At 35.0% G+C, this 8,220-nt stretch overlaps 1 pseudogene; it reads right to left on the reverse strand.

The window, feature by feature from the left end:
- Positions 1-1,237: 1,237 nt before the first annotated feature.
- LOC102863783 lies at positions 1,238-2,010 on the reverse strand (annotated as a pseudogene).
- Between the last annotated feature and the right edge of the window lie 6,210 nt (positions 2,011-8,220).

The following is an 8,220-nucleotide window of genomic DNA, read 5'->3' on the forward strand; positions in this document are numbered from 1 at the left end:
CGCATTAGCACAATTAAATGTTCTGGGATTCCCATTCTTCTCAGAGTCAGCCACAGTTTGTTATGATCCACACAGTCAAATGCCTTTGCATAATACGTGAGCATACTTAATAACTCTGAATTCCCATTCTTCACAATGCTACTCATAATTTATTATGACCCATGAAGTTTAATGATTTTGTTTAGTGAAATAAACTCAGAAGTAAACATCTTGCTGGTATTAAGATCTATCTGACATCAGCAATGTCTACAGCTTCTTTGGAATCCAACTTGAATTTCTGGCAGTTTTCTGTCCATATATTGCTCCAGTAATATTTGAATAATCTTCAGTATGATTTTACTTGCTGTGGTATTAATAATAATTTCAACATTCTTTTGGAACACTTTCTTTTTTTGAATGAGCACTTCTTTTACTATAATTTGTTCTTAATTATGTGCTACTTATTAAAATGGCTAGGTGTTGACCAATTCCTGATCAATTGGTACAATGACTGTAGATTCTATCCATCATCTTCTCTTTTGGGAGGGAGTATAACAATTTATTACACGTACAGAATTTTATTAATGAATACAGACAGGCTGGAGCACAACGAACTGAATAGCAGCTAGCTAGCTCTTTGGAAATTGGACAGGTTTGGGTGCCTTGGAGCCTCATGCCACGTTGATTTGTCACGTAGATTAGAAGGGCACATACCAAACACCATGGGGTAGTAGGTCAACAGTGACTGCTTTGCCTGCCAGCATTGACTTCCTTATCTGAGCTGGAGCTTCAAAGGATGACACACTTAGAAGAGAGCAGCTGAAGGAAAAGCCCTTCCTAAAGGTTCCTGGCTGGTCTCAGAAGTCACTGCAACACTATTTTAAGCAACGTGCTTAATTGAATGATTTCCATCAACTATACACAAAGTTTCTAACCATCACCATTCCAATGAAGTTCAACATTAAGTTACAGACTGTGGGAACAAAAGGTGCACCAAGGTAGCAACTTCTTATCCAGGTTGCTTGTAGGGTAGGGGGTGGGGAAGGTCTTTTATTTTTTAAAACTGAGCCACTTTTTCTCAATAAAAAAAAATTACACTGATTTGATATTAAACTGTATTGAAATGAAATGGACTAAATAGCAAATACTACTCTATGTTGGGAGAAGTGAGAAGAAAAAAATGTGTCCTTCAAAGCAAGAGGGGAGAGAGGCAGTTGTAGGAAGTTTCTGCAACTATGACCCCAAGGGGTAACTCATGCTACTCCATTTTTATATTTGGTGGTCTCAGGAAAGTTTGATTTTTCTTCTCTTTCTTGCCTTTTGTGTTTGCTTGGAAATTTTGCCAACTATTCACACAACCATCTCAACTTTCCTCAAAGTTTTTCTGCCACTCCCTCTCTCATTTGGCTTTTTCTTGGACTTCAATCTCTTCTTCCCTTTGTCGCTTCCTTTCATGCATCTCTTTGGTGTCTCTTTCTTTTCTTTTAATTTCCAGTTCAGCAAAGAGCTTCGTGGTCTGTTTGTACCCTACCTGACAGAACAGCTCAGAATCATCTTCTTCCACATTTGTGGGTTTCCCTTTCTTCTTTATTTGCTTTTTTTTTTGCTCTTTTACAATGTGTTCCATGTATTCTTTTCCTGTCTGAATGACATTGAGGGCCCTCTTCTTTTTTTCCTGATCCAGTAGCAACTTGTAAGCTTTGTCCACAGCTTCAAAGGTCTTTTGTGCTCAGTCAGCACCATCTTGATGTTTTTCAGAATGCACCAAGACAGACAACTGCCGAAATCTCCTTTTTTTTTTTTTCCTTTTTCTTTTTTTTAAATTTCCTCATCTGTCACTTCAGGGTCTATCTGAAGAACCTCTAAAGGGTTCAAGTTGAAGTAGGAGGAACCAGAATGTGTCAATCTTTCAATTTGACTTTTGGATTTTTAAACCTAATCTCTCTTCTCAATTTACCTCATGTCACTGTAGAAGGTCATAAACATATCCTCTACACCACCTGAAGCCCCACTATCCCCAGCAGCCACCATTTCTTCAACCCAGCTGCCACCTCACGTGGTTTGTCTAGGTCAAACCTATCCATCCTCTTTTAATAATAATTCCTTCTATTTTTTTCCCCCCATAAACCTATCCATCCTCTTTTAATAATAATTCCTTCTATTTTTTCCCCCATAGAACCCTTTGGTATTTCAACTCAAGGCTTGAATTTCTTCAGTTCTTTCAGGTTGAGAAATGCTGAATATGTTCTTGCCTTTCTTTTGGTTTTCTAACTGTAGATCTTTGTATATTTCTTTATAATTCTCTGCTCCGTCTTCTCAAGTTTCCCTTTGAAATCTATCTTTGATTTTCTTCATCAATTTTTCCTTTAGTTTTAACTTTGCTAAATTGCAGAGTAAGTTTCAGACTTTCTTCTGACATCCGTTTTGGTGATTATTTAGTCCTGTCCTTTTAGTGACCTTGTGCTTTCTGTATGCATAATGTCTTTGCACAGGTTTTCTGATCTTCAGTCATTAGGTTGAATGCTTCACATCTATTTTCAGATGGTTTCTAAATTCAGGTGGCGTATACTCAAGGTTGTATTTTGACTCTCATGGATTTGTTTTAACATTCTTCAGCTTCAGTTTTAACATCATACATGCATGCAACTAATATTCAATTCTGTTACTCCTTGGACTTATTTTGAATGATACCAAATTTCTCTACTGCTTCTTTCTTTAGATGTAGTCAATTTGCTTCCTGTGTGTTTCATCAGGTGAAGTCCATCTACAGGTGTCACCATTTTTTTTTCAAAACCATATTTGCAATGAATATGATCATAAGCTCCAGCCTCATTTTATCACCAGGGTGGTGTTTTCAACTACTACTAACCTTCTTCATTGTTTTTTTTTTTTTTTTTGTATTCTGATTTAGGCAAAACATGGTGATTGTATGTTTGATAAATTTTAAACTGTAGAAGTTGCAGCTACTCTTAATTTCTTTTTATTTATTTATTTTACTCTTAATTTCTTTCTCTTTGACCTTAGTGGTTAATGTATAAATGGAAGTAAAAGTTGTGCTAACAAATTGTCTTTTTCATATGCACATGGATATTATCCTATCACTGACTGCATTTACTTTAGGAAAGATCCTGAAATATTATTTTTGACAAAGATTTTGACTACTCTTCCATTTCTCATTGGCCTACCAATCCATTTCTCTCTTTAATGAGGCAGCTCTTCCCTAGTTGAGTTTTGAGTGTTTTCCAATCATAGGACCTGGCCTTCAGGAAATATATCAGATAATGTTCTGCCTTTACTCATAGGATTATCAAGGACTCATTATTTCAGAAATGGATAACCAGTCTTGCTTCCTCCCTTGTCTTAGTCTGGGTGTTCTCCTAGACCCTACTCCCACGGTAACTGTTTGAAATGTCAGTGGCATATCTTGCAGCATCACAAGCCATCTCAGTACAATAAACTGACAGAACAATTGTGGCTATTACTTAATGCCCAGGGGGACGGAGGGGGCAGCCATCACAAAAATAAAACTTAATGTGTGTTGAAAGATGAAGCTATTAGAGAGGTATTATTAAGGAATTGTCATTGTAGGCAGACCATAGTGAATAGCAATACCATTGTTTTTGTTACTGTTGTTGCTATGTGCTGTTGACTACACTTCATAATGACCCTATGAACAACATTTCAGAACTTTGACCTCTCTTGAGCCATCTTCAAAATCCTTGTCATGGTCTAATCCATTGTCATGATCATTGTGTCAATTCATCTTGTTGAAGGTCCACTATCAATTAACATTTTGAGTTTTACAATTCTCAAATTTTAATTCTCAAATAAATAAAATTTAATCTCACTTAAATTTCCAAACAATGATACAAGATAGACTTATCTTACGGCTCTCCTGATTTATTGATAGTAGACTCTGTCATTTTGCTATTGCAGTAATATTAAATACACTTGAAACTCGATAAAACACAACATTTCATTCTAAACCTTGGAGCAACTACAGCAAAACAATTAAAAGTAAATTAGAAGAGACCGATATGACCTCATTCTTTGCTGTTACATACTTCATCCTTTTTATTCGTATTTGGATTTTGTGTGACAAATACTCTGTAAGCTCTGAGTATTTTTTCGGTCCAAAAGGGATAATATATTTCATCTAATTTATTAGCATCCACACATTTACTTCTAATTATTTATTTTAATATATCAGTTTCCTGAGCTCAAAGACACTGGCATCACAAGACCTTTAAATGAACAAGATGCTTGTGTCCTCTTAGACACTGAAACAAGAGATGATAACGCTTATTTTTAGCAGAAGGGCCTTGTGAGATAATTTCCTCTTCAAAGCTGATCATGTAACAGTTGAAGATGTGCTAAGAGGGCATACTGCCAAAGTCTATGATTGTTGTTATTTAGCACTTTACATTAAGAGCTTTAAGTATCATTTGGAAATATTTGTTAAGTTCCTGAATGTGCAGGGTCAAACTGTTTGAGTTTTGGACAACCTTTGTAGATCTAAACAGTGAATAATTTTCAGCCTTCAGTCATCTTGAAGGATAAGGGTCACTATTTTGCACTCTCTCATCAAACAGAAAAGAGCGTGACTGGCTTAGTTCTTTCCAAAAAGGTTTCAGAGGAAAAGTTGGACTTCATTTTTTGCTCCTCAAGTTACCTTCTCTCACATTACATATTTTATACACAAAAAGGAGAAGTGAAAAGTAACCTTAGTACTTTAATGATTGTAGCCAGGCAGTCTGAACCTATGTAATACTCATTCCTTTCAACTCTATGAAAATGGATTAGTGATTGTTTTATTTTTATTTTTCTACTTCTTTCTGTGTCTTAAGATCTTCCAAACTTAAAGATCTATCCCATTTTGACAGATGTTGTTTTTATTCTTTTGAATACATTAGGTCAAAGGATTCTATATATCCTAATGCTTTATCAACTTTAATACCCTACAATATCCAGATATAGTCCATATTTCTCTCAATTCTCTGCCAAAGTGTGGAAATCTTAAATTATTAAAATAATCTTAAGCCCTAGGGATGGTCAAGTTCATGGGTGCTGAGTGTGGGAAGAAAGTATTATCTTATCTCATGGCCAAGCCCTAGTACAGGTTATCAGAGATACGATCTAAAAAAAGATGGGGTGTTCTAATCATTTTGTTACTGTTCCTGAGGAAAAACAATAAGGAAAAATCTTCCTCTGGAGAAATCTTATAGCTTCTTCTTGCCTTATTTGAACAAAGAATAGAGTGGGTTTTTTTCCTTCCTCTACTCATTTTTCTTATTGTTCTTGTTCTTGTTGTTGTTATGTTCCATTGATTTGGATCTGAACTGTAACTGAGCCTCAGCTAATCTTCAGAGCAGTATATTACATGAGAAGAGATTGCCCATCCTTCTCCCTCAGAGCAACTGGTGGATTTGAACTGTATGCCTTTGGGTTGCAGTGCAGCTTCTTGCCACTAAGCCTTTGAGTAGGAACCAACTCATAGCTGACCTTCCACTGGGTTTCTGACACTGTAAATTTCAAGAGAGATTTTTTCATCTTTTCTCCTTGCATGTAGCTGATGTGTTTCAACTACCAGAGAGATAGATACGCCCTTTGTCTTAGCAGCTCCCTACTGACTATGCCACCAGAGCTCCCTCCTTTACCCATAGTTAAGAACATAAAACAAAGAGCAAGAAACAGAATTCATAGGTGAAAATTTTTATCAAGAAATTGACATATATTATTTCTTCCTGTTACCTATAGAGTGTTGTTGTTAGGTGCCATCGAGTAGGCTCTGATACTGTGGACTGCTAGAAGAACAACCAATTCTGTCTTAAAGGCAGTGAGGTGACAGTAATCCTAAAAGACAAGGATGGTGAAACTTCTTCTCTTGGGGCATGTTGTCAAGAAGGACCAGACCTCAGTAAAATAGATCATGTTGGGAAAAGATAGAGGGTCAGAAAAAGAGAGAAAGACCTTCAATGAGATGAGTTGACACTGTGACTTGAGCATAACTGAGACTATGATGATGATCCAAGATGGGCTAAGATTTTGATCGATTGTTCATAAGATCATTATGAGTCATTGTGGACTGGAGGACACCTAGCAACTACCATAATGTAATGATTCAATGTACAACCAAACAAAACCCTGTCCAACTGATTGTGTGCCATCTTTATAATCGCTGCTGTGTTTCACTCCACTTTTATATATCCACTGTGTCAAGCTACTTGCTTGAGGGCCTTTCTCTTTTTTAGCTGACCCTCTATCAAGCATAATATTGTTCTTCACGGTATTTCTTTTCCTTATAACACAATGTATGTGAGAAAAAGTCTCACCATTCTTGCTTCTAAGGAGTATTCTGATTTTAGTTCTTCCAAGACACATTTGTTTGGGGATTTTGGGGGTTAGTTCATGTATGGTCAATATTCTTCTCATGATTCAATGACATCAGTGTTTCTTCAGTCTTCTTTACTTATTACCTAACACTTGCGTGCATATGAAGCAATTGAAAAATACTATGGTTTAGGTCAGGATCATCTTAGTCCTCAAATAAACATCTTTACTCTTTAACACTTTAAAAAGGTCCTTTGCAGAAAATTTACCCAATTCAATCTATTATTAAACTTCTTGATGTTCCTTCCATGGTTGTTCATTGTTGATTCAATAAAATGAAATCTTTGGCAAAGTCAATCTTTATTTATCCTTATACTGTTGTCATAGTAGTAGATATTTTTTTATTTATGTCAAGACATAATCAATACTGAAAGCTATGTTACTTTTTTACTTTCATCAATAAAGCTTCAAGTCTTCTTTATTTCCCACAAGCAAAGTTGTATCATCTGCAAACTACATATATATCTGCAATGCTGTTAATGAATCGTCTCCTTATTGTAATAACACATTCTTCTTCATATAGACCAGTAACTCAAATTGCTTACACATGTAAACAATCAAATTTAGGAATGGGGTATAAAGACTTCTGTTTACTTTAAAGATAATGGTCATAATGTAATTGAACTACACACTTAATGAAAAGGAAAACAGTACAAATTGATGCCTGATGTTTCATACCCAAGATGTCCCATAATCTTAGTCTCAATGCTGTTTTAACTAAAGTTCTAATGTTTTATAAGTTTAATTGTTGTTGTTATGTACCATTGAGGAAACTGACTTATAGCTGATCCTCAAGCAAGTTTTCAGAGGCAACAAATCACACAGCAGGATATTGCTCCTCTTTCTTCTGAAACACATCTGTTGGATTCAAACTGCATAACTTTTGATTGGTAGTGCAACTCCTTACCTCTAAGCCACCAGTTTTTATGTACTATAGAGTCAGAACTGAGCATACTTGACTCTCCAACAGGTTTTCAGAGGCAGTCAATTTCACAGGAGAGCTCTCTCCTGCCGAGTATTTCAAGGATTTGAATAACATGTCATTGGGTTGACAGTACGATTCTTCACCACTATGTCACCAGAAATCCTAGTAATTATATAACCAAACAGTGATCAATAAAACTATATACTGTCTTTATTTCAATTTTATTTTTACCTAATGATTTACTTCTCTTTTAGTAGGGATTCTTAAAACTACATATAATTAAACAATATCTATAACAGTCATATGATCGAAGAATAAATACAAGCATGAATTTACATTAATATTTTATTAGATTTAACCGTTAATACTATATACAATAAAAACAAAGAACTGCACAGAACAAAAAACACAGAATTGCATAGATAAAAGGCACAGATTATTAAAAATGACATGACAAAATTGTTATAAAGATGAAATATTTTATAATACTTTATACATATAACAACAGAAATGTAGATGCATAGTAAATTTTTAATATGTATCTTTGTGGAAAGGTATTGGCTATCTAACACATGGCAATGAAGACATATGGATTCTTTTTTACAATAATATCTATTTCTTGAGATCACATATTGTATTTTATTAATGATTAACTAGTTGCTATCTGCAAGTAAATTGGTAAACCAAAACTCAATTCACTGTCATTGAATCTATTCCAACTCATAGTTGATGACTTTCCAATGGGTTTCCAAGGCTGTAAATGAGAGTACATAAAAGAGATTAAAAATTAGGATACATTGCTTTCATTAAATCATTTTGACAAGTTAAATTGTTTCAGGGCCATTTCACTTTCTGTAAAACAGAAAGAATAATAACATTGTAACATTGTAGTGAGCATTAATTACACAAAGCACCTATACCAAAAT

This window comes from Elephantulus edwardii, unplaced genomic scaffold, assembly GCF_000299155.1.
Source record: "Elephantulus edwardii isolate Elephantulus edwardi_28Jun2011 unplaced genomic scaffold, EleEdw1.0 scaffold00069, whole genome shotgun sequence".
NCBI classification, from domain to species: domain Eukaryota; kingdom Metazoa; phylum Chordata; class Mammalia; order Macroscelidea; family Macroscelididae; genus Elephantulus; species Elephantulus edwardii.